The 15,684-nt window shown below is 43.4% G+C and overlaps 2 protein-coding genes across 3 annotated transcripts in view; one reads left to right on the forward strand and one right to left on the reverse strand.

Moving 5' to 3' along the window:
- LOC111873606 (protein rolling stone) overlaps nt 1-14,526 on the reverse strand; it is a 72,429-nt gene extending 57,903 nt beyond the window's left edge. Inside the window, exon 1 of one of the 2 annotated variants that reach the window (XM_033755131.1) lies at nt 14,363-14,526. The gene's annotated coding sequence lies outside the window, so the exon portion shown is untranslated. The remainder of the gene's footprint in view (nt 1-14,362) is intronic. The other variant, XM_023868460.2, reaches the window with a different exon arrangement.
- LOC111873616 (voltage-dependent calcium channel subunit alpha-2/delta-3) overlaps nt 1-15,684 on the forward strand; it is an 84,270-nt gene that overhangs the window by 19,619 nt on the left and 48,967 nt on the right. The gene's annotated exons all lie outside the window — the stretch shown is intronic.

Genomic DNA, 15,684 nt, shown 5'->3' on the forward strand with positions numbered 1-15,684 from the left:
CCAAAAAAAATCGGGGCGGGAGTGCATACCTGGCTTGTTTGCCTCGCCTGCCAGTGCCCATGAATAAGACTCTCTCTCCTTATGGCGGGATATAATAACAGAGTGGAACAAAACACAATGTAATTAGGGCTTACTATTCAATACTTGGGAAAATTGCGTCACATTCCTTCAACAAGACGTCGATACGTGACTATCGATGCTAATCGACCCAACGGCGTTGTTCTCAGTTTAGCATGCCGCCGACAGATCGCACTGCATATACTATACATTCTGCAATCTTGCGACAGGTATGGCAACTTCTACGCGAATTATTGCACATTGAATTTTTTTATTTGCGGGGTATTTCAACACTGGTCCGCGAACTGGTACCGGTCCGCAACTCAAACGTGAATCCAAATTACAAGCCGTACTATTTATTTTCACAGAAAAAAGTAACGTATTCAATTTAGTTTCTGCAAGATGTAGGACTAGTCTCACAACAGTTTTATGATGACAGTTATATATAGGCACTACTGCTGCGTTATGTAGTGTCTTCTAAGTGTGTCTGTCTCAGAGAATAAATGTTTTTTTACGCACTTTTCCTCTTTCTGTTCATGCAGACCCAGCTGACTTGCTCTACAATAGCGTCTCCCAATCTTAAACCTCCCGTGAACCACTTTCATGGCAATTTATAATCTGGCGACCCCCCCCCCCNCCCAAAAAAAAAAATAATAAAAATAAAAGGATTTTGGTCGTGCCACTTTCGCATGCAGTGATATAGGAAACGATTTCAAATTATTAGATACACCAGTGAAGTTGTTTTCATTTCCTGATCAAAACAAAAAGAAATTCCGTGGCTATAGTCCGCAAGCCATGGGGTCGATTCTGCCTCTTAACACAAATGAGTGCCAGGGTAAAGGGCGGCCGGCCGACCGGCGCGTAAGGCTTCTGGCCCCTCCGACCGTACTTAACGGGCGTGGGGATTCGTTGCACTGACCACGTGACACCCTCTATCCGCTAAAGTTGGCACTAACTTCGCCGACAAGCGACGGTCCCTCAGTCGGTATAGTTCGCTTGCGGACTCAGGCGACGGAGTTTTTTTAATGCTTTCCAGAAGCTAATTAGTTGAAGACTTTAATGTCATCCTCAGCTAGTGTCTGCACATAATTATATTAATTGCTCAGGTGTGCGTGATGTAGAAACGGCGTTGTAATCGAAAGGCTTACATTTCCCGATATCGCTTCACGTAACAGCAGAATATTCCCTGAACCTTGTACCAAGCCGTCTCCTGTGTTATCTCTAACATTCCTCAAGCTGAAGTTTATTTTCCATCAGGGAAGCGTGGCAGTATACAGTGTGATTACCCCCCAGAACCTCATCTTCTGTATGAAGGGTCGAACTCAGGCTTGCACGCATAAATCTGTTGTTTCAGAACCAAATAAACCAAAACCTGGAGTCAGAGATGATCTTGTAGGAAGCTTGTTTTGTGAAATGACTGGGTGGTAAGACAGAAATACGTCATGGTTTTAAGTTCAAACAATCGTAAAAGGTTTTCCCACGTCAGAGCCATCTAACTTCAGCATGAGTCAACAAACAGTTGTGTGTACTGCCTATTTCCTTGGAAAGTATTGCAACAATTCTTAAAGTTGTGTACACCGCCCATTTCCTCGGAAGTACTGCGAAAATTTTTAAATTTGTAGAAGAAGATGGCGGAAAGTGGATTGTCCAAGAAGTATTTATAACTTCAGTTCTTCTCCCGGGCCACTCCGACATTTCGGTCTAGCGTAACCCTCGGACAATGGACAGAGACAAAAGAGAGCATCCGAAACATATTCACTTCTCCCAGCCAATGGTCTTTTCGTGCCTTCACCTACTCTAGTCGGTGAGATAGTAGTGAGACAGCCAGGATCGCTCAGTCGGTATGACGACGGGCTACTGGCTGGACTGCCGGGATTCGATTCCCGCCACGCCACGAGTTTTTTAGTCTACAGCCTCCAGACCGGAGTCGGTATAGCGACTGACTACGGGTTGGACGACCAAGAGGTCAGAGTTCGAGTCCTATTAGGGTCAAGAATTTTCTCTTCTCCATGTCGTCCAGACCGGTTCTGGGGTCCACCCAACCTTTTATCGAATGGTTACCGGGAACTCCTTCCCCGGGGGTAAGGAGGCCGGGGCGTGAAACTGACCACTCATCCAACTTGTGCCGAGATCAAGAAAATGTGGATCTATACATCCACTCCCCCATACACGTCCATGGTGTAGTGCTTAATTCGTTGAGCACAGGGACAGCTTTACCTTTACAGCGTCCAGACCGGCTGTGGGACCCACCCTTCCCCATATCCAGTGGTACCGGGGGCTCTTTCCCCCGGGGGCTAAAGTGACCGGGGCATAAAATTGGTCACTCACCTCCATCCAGCCCTGAGCTCAAGAATGGAGGTATGTCTCCACTCCCCCTACGTCTTTATGGCCCGGTGCTTGTTTAAATTAAGCTCAGGGACAAGTTTATCAGTTTAGCCTACTTTACTTGTTTTGAAAAAATAAGAAAAGGCTAATGAGATCACCTTTCCATCTGTGTGTCTTTATCCCACCAATTTATTTCGTTTTCTATCCGGTCCGTGTCGTGTCAAAGGAAAGCACGCGATTAGTTCATCCTAGAACTTCTTATTTTGTTTGATGAGACGTTCGTTAGCCCTGGTACTGCTTATTGGTGCAAGGACGCCGGCATGGGAGGGCGACAGATAGGCAACTCCCCACTTCTAAGCTGCTTGTTATCAGTACAAATATAAATACATGTACACGCATATCTAATAATACAGAAATACACTAGTCTAGTCTAATCGTATGAAGCATCCATAGCCCTTTTTGTTTTTTCTTTTCATTTCATGCATCCTGTTGTGTTATAATATACAATTTCTTTATTGAAACCGTCATTTATTATATATATACGAAATATAGGCCGGTCACGGTAGCCGAGCGGTGTAAGGCATGCACTGTCTTCGCTCGCTCGGAAGCCGGGATCGTGGGTTCGAATCCGACTCAGGGCATGGATGTTTAGTTTGTGTGTGTGCGTTTTTCTGTGTTTATGTACAGCTAGAGGCCTTGCGACGAGCTGATCACCGGCCAAAGGAGTCCTACCGAATGTGTAAGATCTAGAAAAACCGAAGTGAACGGAGAAGTTCATGGAGGTAGGCCTAGGCCCACTGGGGCTGTAGTGCCAAGGAAAAAAAATACTAAATATAGAATACTCCAATTTGTCCGTGGGAACACAACAAAATCACAAAAACCAACGACTGACTCGATGATGTAAAACATCACTCGAAAAATTTTATTGTTGTTTTATATTATAACTTTTGTTTTATATAGTCTAATTTATTGTATTTTAACGCCAAGTATTTTAATATAATTAATATTATTGTATCCAGTTTTATTAGTACTGCAGTTCAGTGGTGTTTGTATGTTAACCATGTCTTTGCCTGATGTTGGCTATTAATAGCCGAAACAATTAGCAGTGCCAAACCAGGCACTGACATTAATACTGTTGTGTTGTGACGGTCTTAATAAAGAAATTGTATCCATAGCCACTATTACTTGTGTGTACATGTAATTCTTCTACTGATCAGTAGGAATGAGACAGGAAGTGCACTTTTAACGCTGCTTTCGTCAGTGTCTCGTTATCTAAACTTCTGGTTGTAAGAGGACTGTTACAGAATAAGGTAATTCCAGTATAGTTTCTTTTCCGTGAGTTACGTAACGACGAGTTTATCGTCGAGTAAATAGGTCACAAATGGATATAAAACGTAAAACATGTTATATTCGAAACTGGAAAAAAGAAACATTTATTTCTCGTCATGTCCTCCATCAACATCGGTACACTTGTCCTATCGCTTTACCAGTGCGTGGAAACCGGCAGCATAGAAGTGTTTTGCTTGTTGTCTCAGCAACTTCCGCAACTCCGTTTCAACTTCTTCGTCATCGGCGAAACGTTTGTGACGCAGTTGTTAACAGCTTTACGCGACAAACAGTTCCCACCGTGAATAGGAAATAGAGCTAAATGAATATTCTTTGGACTGTGTCCTCTTGCCCACAGAAAAGGTACAACAGAACCCACTCTTCAGTACCGCACTCCTCAAGTACGCCCACCATTTTGACTACTGAAATAATTCTCTGAATATGCACATGCACGTCTGCTACCTAGACTGTGCTGCTACCTAGTGTTGCACATAGAGAACCTATTACATTAATTACACCTGTTTCACTTCCTTTTCTCTCCCTTGTATATAACGTAGGATGACAGGATGATAGATGAATTGAAAAGGATTTGGAAGGAAGCGGTGATAACTTAATGAAGGTAATTACCACAGAAATTTTCCTGAATAGGCCAAGGAAAACCACGAAAACCTTCAGTCGGGATATCCGATGTCTCGGTCGAGATTCGAAGGAGCACCTCCTAAATGCAAGCCTCTATATCGACCTGTATACTACAGTATAGAGATAAAGTTGTCCCTGTGCTTAATTAATTAAGTGCCATGCAGACGCATTTGAGAGTGGAGGTATAGCTCCACAATTCTTAATCTCGGCCCGAGATGTGGACAGCTTCACGCCCCTGCCAATTTATCCCAGGGGAAAGAGTCCCCGGCGCCCTTTGGATAGGCGGTTGGGTGGGCCCCAAACCCAGCCTGAACACTGTGCAGTAAAAATCTCCAACCCCTGCCGGGAATCGAACCCCGGTTCTCCAGCCCGTCGCTGTACTGAGTACTGTAAACTCGTTCCTGGTATTTTTTTCGCTTAGTGGTGGGTGCAGTCGAACTGGGTCCACGGCGGCCAGTGATTGGCCTATTGTACCTGCCCCGGTTGATTATGATGATAGAGAATTTGGTGGAATGAACATTGACAGGGGAAACCGAAGTACTCAGAGAAAACCCGCCCCAGCTTAACTTTGTTCACCACAAATCCCACTCGACCACACGCAGGCTCGAACCCTGGCCACCGCATTGGGAAGCCAGCGACTAACAGTATGAGCTATGGCGCGGCCTTCTCTCTGGTTATTACTGGGACATGATTCGGAAACGGGGTCTTCTGAACAAGCTGCAGGACTTCCGGTTACTAGACCAGTTGCGTGAAGAGCAAGACATCCAAATGGGCATGTGGAAACGTAACAAGGTGAACGCATTGCGAGGCGGTGAGGTTTCAAGACGCTGGAAGACGGGAGAAAGCAGATTGCTGTGCGCTCGGAGTGTGAGGTTTCTGAAAGAAGTTAGTCTGAAGCGGAGACGCCCTCTTTTCGCAGGAGGTAAAAGTCGCATGCAACTACATGTCTTGCTACCGCCCGTAGGCGCGAGTGGTATGTACTCTGCTTCGCATTCGGGAGGTACCGGGTTCAGTTCTAGGCCCACAGATCGGCTGTCGTGCCCGAGGTTTTTCGTGATTTTCCCCCGCCCTTCCAGGAACGAGCTCAGATAGAATTTCAAAATAGATCACGACCGTTTCTTTTCACACCCTTTCCCAATTCACTTATCATCTGACCAATCGACACTACATAATCTGAGTTATACCTCCACTCCCCATACGCCTGCATGGCGTAATGTTTAATTAGTTAAGCACCGGGGCTTGAAATCGTAGAATATGCCATAAATGGATGAGTGAATGAATGAATAAATAAATTAATAAAATATTAACCTTCCAGCTGCACTATGGCCCTGGGGTAGACTCAGCCTCTAACAGAAATGAGTACCAGGAATANCTTCCAGGGGGGAAAAGGGCGGCCGGTGCGTAAGGCTGGCAACCTCACCGCCGTCTGTGAGTCGATTGTCTAGAAAATGTGGGAACCTCAACGTCTCACAAACCTATCGGCCATCACGGCCTGTTATAGAGATAGCTTTACTTTTTTCATTATGAGAATCTAATGACTGGAGTTTAAATTATTGCATGTAAATTAACGTAGACTGAGAGTGGTGCCTTCCAATGTTAATAAACCTGAAGCGTTTTGTGAAATTGACGGTCAGTCAGTCAGTCAGTCTATGGGGCTCATGACCAGATATTAATTATTACCGTTTGACAGTTACGGTCTTGTTTCTGTGGGGCGCCCTCTCTGACGAGAAGCCGGGTCTGTCTTTTGTATATGCTGCTGGTCCTTGCCAGCGCAGTCTCTCTCGATTCCGAGTCCTTTGGGACCCGCGACCATATTTTACTGTCTCAGATTTGATACTTCGTTTTCGTCGCCTCCTACGGCTCCGTGTCCCACGTGTTTTTCTAGCTCTCTTATATAGGCGTTACGCGGACCGGATACCAGACACCATTGCTCACGGTTCCGTTCCCGCTGTTCCGACAGTCTGTTGCTACGCAACGAACCTTCTGTTGTTCATCTCCGGGGAAGCGCTGCTTCGTTGTTTTGACCTTCTCTACGCAACGGCTCACTGTTATTGCGTTACCATGGAAGTACCTACTCCAAACACGTTACAATATATATAATCTTCTTCATAAGGCTCAACAGCTTCATTTCTTGAACGCTCTGACCTGCTCAACAATTTCTTTCCATAACGGCCGTGGGGATTCGTTGCGCTGACCACGTGACACCCTCTATCCGCAAAAGTTGGCACTAACTTCGCCGACAAGCGGCGGTAGCTCGGTCGGTATAGTTCGCTTGCGGACTACAGTCCACGGAGATTGTTTTTTGTTTGTTTGCTACTTCTGTCCTTTGTGCGAATTATCTAGTTATAAATTCCTAAATCCTTTAGTTCTTCCCTTACTTTATCTTTCCATCTAATCTATAGTTAATTCAGATAACACAATCCAACAAGAGATTAAAGAGAGGTTAGCGATTGGAAATAAAGCATATGCTGCACATTTAACACTGATAAAAGCAAATTTATTTCTAAAACAGCCAAATTAAGATTATGCCAGATGGTGATTCAACCAGCAGCAACGTACGCCTGTGAAACCTGGACACTTAAAGAAGCCATTAAACATAGACTTTTAGTCTTTGAAAGGCAAATTCTAAGAAAGATCTTCGGGCCATCAAGAAACTGTAATGGCTCCTGCAGAATTAAGACAAATGAGGAACGAGATGATCTGATAAAAGGAAGGCACATACACGCGGTTAACTTCATCAGAGCCCAAAGAATAAGTTGGCTTGGAAACGTCTCAAGGACAGAGGCTGGACGAACAGTTAAAAGAATATATGACTGGCAGCCACACGCCAGAAGAAAGAGACTCCGACCTAAGAATAGATAGAAATTAAACAGAATAATAATAGTAATTACTCCAAGGAACCTTGCCGAAATATGTAAAGGAATTCCACTTTCAGAATTAATTTTGAACGGGGATAGGCCAGGGGACCTGATCAATGAAAACTGAATATATCAGTTGACAGCATTAAGGTAAAAAGTAAAGTTGTTCCCGTTCTTAATTAATCTATGCCGTGAAGACATATGGGGGAGTGGAGATATAGCTCCACTTCGACACTAGACAGAGGTGAGTGGCCACTTTCATGCTTCGGCCGCATTACCCCCAGGGAAATCATCACCACTACCCATTGAATGGGAGGCTGGGTTGGCCCTAGAGCCTGTCTGGGCGGAATGGAGAAGAAACATCTTTCCCCCTGCCGGGAATCGAAACCCGGTTGTCCAGCCCGTAATACATCGCTATGCCAATTGAGCAATTCCGGCTATAATAATAATAATAATAATAATTTATTATTTACGTGCCGAGTCAACAGCCACAAGGCCCATTACAGACACAACACAGTGTAGATACACGTAATCACATTAAAATCAAGGACAATCTACAGTCAAGCCCTGGCGGAAACAACACATTAGAACAGAAAGTAAACAACCAAACTAAGACGAGAACTGCATAACAGAATATTAGGATTGCGAAAAAAAGAAATATATTAGGTCTTCTCGTCTGCTGTCCAAAAACATAAAAATTAGAATATACAAAACTATAATTTTGCCTGTGGTTCTCTATGGGTGTGAAACTTGGTTTCTGACATTAAGGGAGGAACACAGACTGAGGGTGTTTGAGAACAGGGTGTTGAGAATATTTGGACCGAAGTGGCAGGAGGTTGGAGAAAACTGCATAATGAGGAGCTTCATAACTTGTACTCTTCGCCAAGTATAATTTACAATGATCAAGTGAAGGAGGATGAGATGGACAGGGCATGTAGCACGAATGGGGAAGAGGAAGAATGCATAAAGGATATTGGTGGGAAGGCCAGAAGGAAAAAGACCACTGGGAAGACCAATGCTTAGTTGGATGGACAATATTAAAATGGATCTTAGAAAGATAGGATGGTATGGATTGCTTTGATCTGGCTCAGGATAGGGACCAGTGGAGGGCTCTTGTGAACACGGTGATGAACCTTCGGGTTCCATAAAACGCTCAGAAGTTCTTGAGTAGCTGCAGAATTGGTGGCTCCTCAAGAAGGGCTCAGCTCCTGAGTAAGTAAGTAAGGTATAAAAGTGATTGAGAGAAACGGCCCCGACTGCATATATGTCGAGATCTTTGCCCACCGCGTTGGCAGCATAGGCGCACCGAGCAGAAGGACAGTGTTTGATAATAATAACAATAATAATAATCGAGAAGACGTACTATACTGTCACAATGAAAGCTTCAAATCATAAATAATATTCATGCTGGACAGCTGGATTTGTCTTCCCTCTAGGGGCAGTGGTTAACACCGCGTGACATGTATCATAGAAGAGTTTCAGTGACGACCAAGAAGGTTAACATCCNAACTGCTTTCTTCAGGTTAACATCCTTCCTATCAGTAGCCAAACACTTCCTTCACTTTCTATCTTTTTGTCGATATCGTGTTTTACGATTTGCTGACTCCAGCGTTGCTTCCCGTTTAGAGGCAGCTTTCCATTCTCACGTGTCACTTTCAGAGGTTTTTATGCCGAATCATTGGTTATTGCAATGGATATTTCTTGTCTACACGCCGCATTACGTGAAGCAGGAACTGATGTTAGGGGCAGAGTTTCTCAACCTTCTGCATCTCGCGTTTCACCGCCCAGTTTGTCACCAGAGAGACGGAGACAGAGAGTACTCGCGCCATGTTGAAAGAAGGCTGTTCTTGTAGGATCAGCGCTCGCAGCTGTCGACAGGAAGAGATGTGAATGCGCCAAGTCCGTCGAAAGTCGACGAAACAAGCAGAAGTCGTACAAAATCAAGAAATTGCAAATGTTCACAACATTGGACTAGGCGAAGCGGTCATGAACGTCGTGAATAAGCATGTAGCAACAGAACAACAGCGCGTTAGGGCTACGGGCAATCATTAGTTGGTCGCATAATACACTGTTCGTCGGACATTCAGGTATTATATAAACTGAAGATACTTTCTTTTTCGTCTTCGGTCACAAAATGACATGGGTGCAAGTTGAAATAATCACATGACAGTAAGATATTATGCAACTGAAGTCACATTATGGAGATGGCAGTACTGAGGTTTATGCAACTCAGTTCGCCATGAAGGATGGTAACTCATTGCTGTAAACATTACTTTCAGCAATACTAAATGGTATAAAGATGACCAGTTTAACTCGGTGGTAAGCCTGAGAAAGTTGCCCAAGCGATAAAATTTCTGACATATTTCGGAGGTGGCTGGTTCGAATCTCACCTTGGACACTGACTGTCTCAACACAGAATTTTCGTGATTTTTTCTGAGTCACTGCAGGCATATAGCGAGATATATCGAGATAGTCTTTTAAGCCACGACCACTACCACAGAAGTAAAAAAATATTTCGTCTGCCTTGTGTTAGGGACCTGGGTACCGGGTTAGAATTTTGCCTTGGGTTTTCGCGTCAGAGATTCTCTGGGTTTTTGTGAAACTCTTCAAGTGAATGACATGATAACTTTCTCCTAACAGAACCAGAAATTTCAGTACAGCTAATACCAAAGTAAGCCACTCGCCCTCCTTCTGAGCCAGTTCTACCCCAATCCGATCCCCACAATTTTCACCCTTAAGATCCATTTTAAAACCTTTTTCTCGACCTTTAAGGTGGCCGCTTTCCAAGAAGTTTCTCCACCAACATTTTGTGTGCATTTCTTTTCTCCTTTCCTCTCCCTCCAGTGCATTACAAAACCCGAGGGCATCAGACGAATTCATTGGAACGGCATTGAAATAGGCCAAGACCCTCGTTTGTTCATTACACAACACTGTATCAACTAAAATATAAAGTTGTCCTTGTGCTTAACTGATAATCACTACGCCATGAAGGCACATGGGGAGTGGATGTATACATATTTCTTTTTACCCCGGCGCTAGATTGAGGTGAGTGGTCGTCTTCATGCCCCTGCCATTTTACCCCCCACGGAGAAACAGCCCCCCCCCTCCCAGTACCCTTTGGATAGGAGGCTGACACTGTATCAACTACTTTTATTGAGTATCGCTGCATGAAAAATACCATGAGTATTGTGAGTTCCAAGTCTGGAAATGTGTTGAAACAAATAATTGCGGTGATCAGTTATGAAGGCACCGAATTTACTGTTTATTTGCGAGATCTGAGGGAGGAACTGCCCGTGGCCTATTTAAGTGACTACCCCACTCATTAGCTAGCAGACAGTGAGGAAATCCACAAAAATGATTTGTTCGGGATAAGCAGTGTTGCGGTCTACGTTTGAACTCTCACGAAATTTAAACACTGCCCTCAAGATGTGTGTATTCAGTTACATTTTCTTGCTGACTGGGAGGGATTTACAGGTAAAATTACATGTACAAATGGAATTCGATATATATGAATCATTTTTCTACGACCGTCAGCAAGAAACATATTACTCTGGCTCTACGAATAAAGCACTGACACATAGTGCATTGTTTGAATTACTTAAACATGACGTCACTAGAACATGTGTCGAACACAAGAAGAAATGAAGAAAGTACAGCTGCTGTGAAATCATCTGGAGGTTCGTCATTTATTACTACATTCAATATCGCTGTTAGACAATCTGAAAAGAATATGGCTCCTTCTGTAGTCTATCCAAAAGCGTCATTTTTATAAAGACCTTATATCGCCCCTTTACCCTTAAGAGTCCAGTCCGGCTCTGGGACCCACCCAGCCTCTGATCCCATGGGTACCGTGGGCTCTATCACCGGGGGTAAACCGGCCGGAGCGTAAATTTGACCACTCACGTCCATCTAGTGCCGAAGTTAAGAATGATGGAGCTATACCTCCACTTCCCCATATGTCTTCATGGCATGATGCTTAATTAAGCACATGGACAATTTTACTTTTTTACATCACTGGATTTTTCAATTGACCTAATCCTTCCAGCCGCACTATGGCCCTGAGGTCGACTCAGCCTCTTAACAGAAATGAGTACCAGGAATCTTCATGGGGGGTAAAGCGCTGCCAGCGGGCGCGTAAGGCTAACATCATCACCGTAATCAGTGAGCCGATTTTCTAGAAAATGTGGGAGCCTCGACGTCCTGTTACAGGGATATTTTTACCTTTTCTTTTCTTTTACAGTATTACTCCTTTTCTGACATCTGTATACCGAAGCGTTTCCTTCTGCAAGCCGAGTTCGGAAACGTAGCGTAACGAATTGGGCGGTGTTTATGTAATTAAACAGTTTTATTGTCTCGAAGGTCGTAAGACTTAACGGAAAACATGTTTCGAACGTAAGATGTTTGTTGTAGTCTCTCTGCTACTTTTGTTCGAAACATTTTTTGCTCAGCTAACTATTTAGCGAATTTCTCTTGAAATGCAAACAGAAACTCACTTAAGTTTTCTTCAAGTAAAATATCCATTATTGTTGTCCTATTTTAACCAAAGTGTGAAATGTCAACAGGTTTTTTTGTAAAATTATCCCAGTACTAAATTACATGAAAATTCGTTCAGCCGATCTTGAGCCGTATGCGGACAAAATGACAGATACATAAGGTTGAGCGCATTTTTGCGACTACTCAATGCGAACGTCCTAACATACAAATCAGCCGTTAAAATGTAAATACGGCTCTCTCTTGCTTGGCCAGAGAATCTGCAATGAAATGTAAGCCTATAGCCTACAGCCTTATTCAGCCTAGTAGCTGTAAACAGTTACAGATAGGAAAAAATACATAAAACGTAGGTGCTAACATTATTGATAACTTACAAACAAAAAAAACTCCGTGGCCCGTAGTTCGCAAGCGAACTATACCGACCGAGCGTCCGCCGCTTGTCGGCGAAGTTAGTGCCAACTTTAACGGATAGAGAGTGTGGCGTGGTCAGCGCAACGAATCCCCACAGCCGTTAATTTCGGTTTTCTAGACCGGAGTCGCTATTTCCTTGAAATAGCTCCTCAATTATCCTCACGAGGCTGAGTGAACCCTTTCCAGACCCACTACTATTCAGAGAATCCGGTAGCGCCGGGAATCGAACCCGGGACCTCTGTATCTGTAGCCAGGAACTCTGACCACTAGACAACAGAGGCGGTCCATTGATAACTTATAATCAGCATAATTTTAGGTTAATAAATAATTGAATTATAGTAATTTAGCGCTAATATTGATATATGAAACCCGTTACATTCACTAGTGTCCTGGAAATTTTCCACACGCCTACTCTGTACGGAAAACCTGCTGGGGCCGGCTAGAGTTTCCTTCACGTGGATCTTGTTTCTGTGACCTCTGACTACTTTTAAAATAGTTATTTCCATTTTTGATAATATTATCGCTGGAAGGGCGTGTGCAGAATGCCCCGCAACTACGTCCTCTAGGGATCCTTCTAAGTGGAAAAGCTGAAACCACGGGAACAGACTGCTGCAGTCTGTGAAGAAAATGAAAATAAGCATTCTGTTGCGTTTATAAATTCTTCGTTATTTATATTTAATATCAGATTGCATTATTATTTTTATAAGTAGCAGCAGTAGTAGTAATAGCAGCAGCAGCAGTAGTAGTAGTAGTAGTAGTAAGTTTAGACTCGAAAGCGCCACCCTGATTATCCACGCTCAGTTGAAATCCGCACTCACTCTGCAATGGCTGTCTGAGAAAATGGTGTAGTCTAAACTTACTGCTGCTGCTACTACTACTAGGCCTACTACTACTATTACTAATACTGCAATACTGCTACAACTACTACCACCGCCACTGATAATAATAATGGTAATAAATATAACATAACCGAAAATGACGTGAAGAAACGTGTCAGCAAATTCCATTCCTTCATTATAAACCGCCACTCTTAACGAGAACATTAACGGACGTGAAGAAACGTGTCAGCACAATTCCATTCCTTCATTATAAATCGCCACTCAACGAGAACATTAACGGACGTGAAGAAATGGGCCAGCATAGATCCATTCCTTCATTATAAATCGCCACTCTCACCGAGAACATTAACGGACGTGAAGAAACATGTCAGCATAATTTCATTTCTCCATTATAAATCGACACTCTCAACGAGAACATTAACAGTCGTGAAGAAATGGGCCAGCACAACTCCATTCCTTCATTATAAATCGCCACTCTCAACGAGAACATTAACGGACGTGAAGAAATGGGCCAGCACAACTCCATTCCTTCATTATAAATCTCCACTCTAACGAGAACATTAACGGACGTGAAGAAACGTGTCAGCATAGTTCCATTCCTTCATTATAAACCGCCACTTTTAACGAGCGCAATAACGGACGTGAAGAGATGGGCCAGCATAGTTCAATTCCTTCATCATAAATCTCCACTCTCAACGAGAACATTAACGGACGTGAAGAAATGGGCCAGCACAACTCCATTCCTTCATTATAAATCTCCGCTCTCAACGAGAACATTAACGGACGTGAAGAAATGGGCCAGTACAACTCCATTCCCTTTCTTTCATGTAATTTATAGCGGCAGTCTTGATGGTGCAACTTCTTGTTGTGCTCGTAAACATGGTGTCCTACGTTTTCACTTGTTTATGTATGTTACTTTACGACGTGTTTCGACCATATAAAGTCATCGTCAGGCAGAAACTTTTACGTAATTGCTTCGCTGCATTACATTTCCTAATCATTGATCTAAACTTAGTTAATACTAGTTCCAGTTATTGTTGAGTTTTGTTGAAATTAGTCAATATTCCAAAAGCAGTAAAGTTATCAATATCTTTGAAACAATCTTCATGCAGGTCACATTAATTTGAAAGAGAATTTGAGGAAATTTTGTAGATGTATTCAGAATATCAGGTATCGCGATAAAAGCAAAATTAAGGGGCTGAGTATGTAACCATGAAAATTAAAATTTTAGCGTCGAGGAGAAAAAAATTACATGAACTTTATGTGCAACTGACAGAAATTTCTTGATAAATAAAATTGATCATGCGAAGCGTTATTTAACGCAAGTAGTCACAGTAATATAAATGAGTCTGCCTGAATAAAACATTGAAATTAACAGCTACTAATTTCTAAATATGAAATAAGACCATATCTTACCTTGTCCCGCCATGTGTAGAAATGCAGGCTTCATAATGTTGTTAATGTGTCACTGGCTTTGGTATCCAGATATCCGTATAATTCATAACCACCACACAAACACCTCAGTGATTGCACTGTCAACACCTGACTGAATGCATCCCAGATACCGCCCGCCGGCACTGGAAAGCACGCGAGACCCCCTCCACATTTCACTTGCGCTAGGTTGGTACTAGGATAAAAAAGAAATGACTTCCAGTTCAACAATAACCTCTGTGCCACATCCCATACGTTGTAATGATTAGTGAATGAAACAACGCCTAATGCTTTTGTCAGTTGGCGGTTAAACAACAAATAACATTTGAACATTCAATACTTAACACACGAGGTACGTTATGTAAGAAAGAATGTTTCCTCCTTTCTCGAGAACAAGCAGATTCTATAGCAAAAGCGAAATGTCGTCTGCCTCTCTTACGTAAGAAGTTAAAGACTTGCATAATGACGCTTACCGCCAGTCACTCCATTATTCACGGAAACTGCAAAGGTATGTGTACACTTCAGCGCAACCTGCTTATCATCTTATTCTTATGTTTATTAATTGCTTTTGTAACAAGACTGCTGTAGAACATTTATTGCAGTACTGGAAAGGTTAGAGAGGCGGGAGAGCGCAGTCGGTATAGCGACTGGCTACGGGCTGGACGGTCGGATTTCGAGTCCTGGTGGGGGCAAATATTTTTTTTTCTATACATCGTCCAGACCGGTTCTGGGGCCCACCCAGCCTCCTATCCAGTGGGTACCTGGGGCTATTTCCCCCGGGATAAAGAGGCCGGGGCGTGAAGCTGACGACTCACTTCCAACTAGTGCCGAGGTGAAGAATATGTGGATTTATACATCCATTCCCTATACGTCTCCATGGTTTGGTGCTTAATTAGTTCAGCGCTGGGACTACTTTACCTTTACATTCCACCGATGTTAACTGGAGCTGTAATGCTGTTTATCTATATTCAGGCGATGCTTTGCTTTACTCGGTATATGGTCTATCCTGGCCGCTTTTCGTGTTTTTCCTCATTTTCTCCAAACTAACGCTGGCATACTACCTTGAAATATTTATTCTTTGTTTGAAAGGTCGCGCCATAGCTCAAGCGGTTAGTCGCTGGCTTCCCATCGCGGCTTCCCGGGTTCGATCCCGGGTCTGGTCAAGTGGGATTTGTGGTGGACAAAGTGGCGCTGGGGCAGGTTTTCTCCGAGTACTTCGGTTTCCCCTGCCAATCTTCATTCCACCAATTGCTCCACAATCACCCTCACCTATCATCTGGGGCTGGTACAATAGGCCAGAAGTGGCC

This window comes from Cryptotermes secundus, unplaced genomic scaffold (assembly GCF_002891405.2).
Source record: "Cryptotermes secundus unplaced genomic scaffold, Csec_1.0 scaffold644, whole genome shotgun sequence".
In the NCBI taxonomy this organism is placed as follows: Eukaryota; Metazoa; Arthropoda; class Insecta; order Blattodea; family Kalotermitidae; genus Cryptotermes; species Cryptotermes secundus.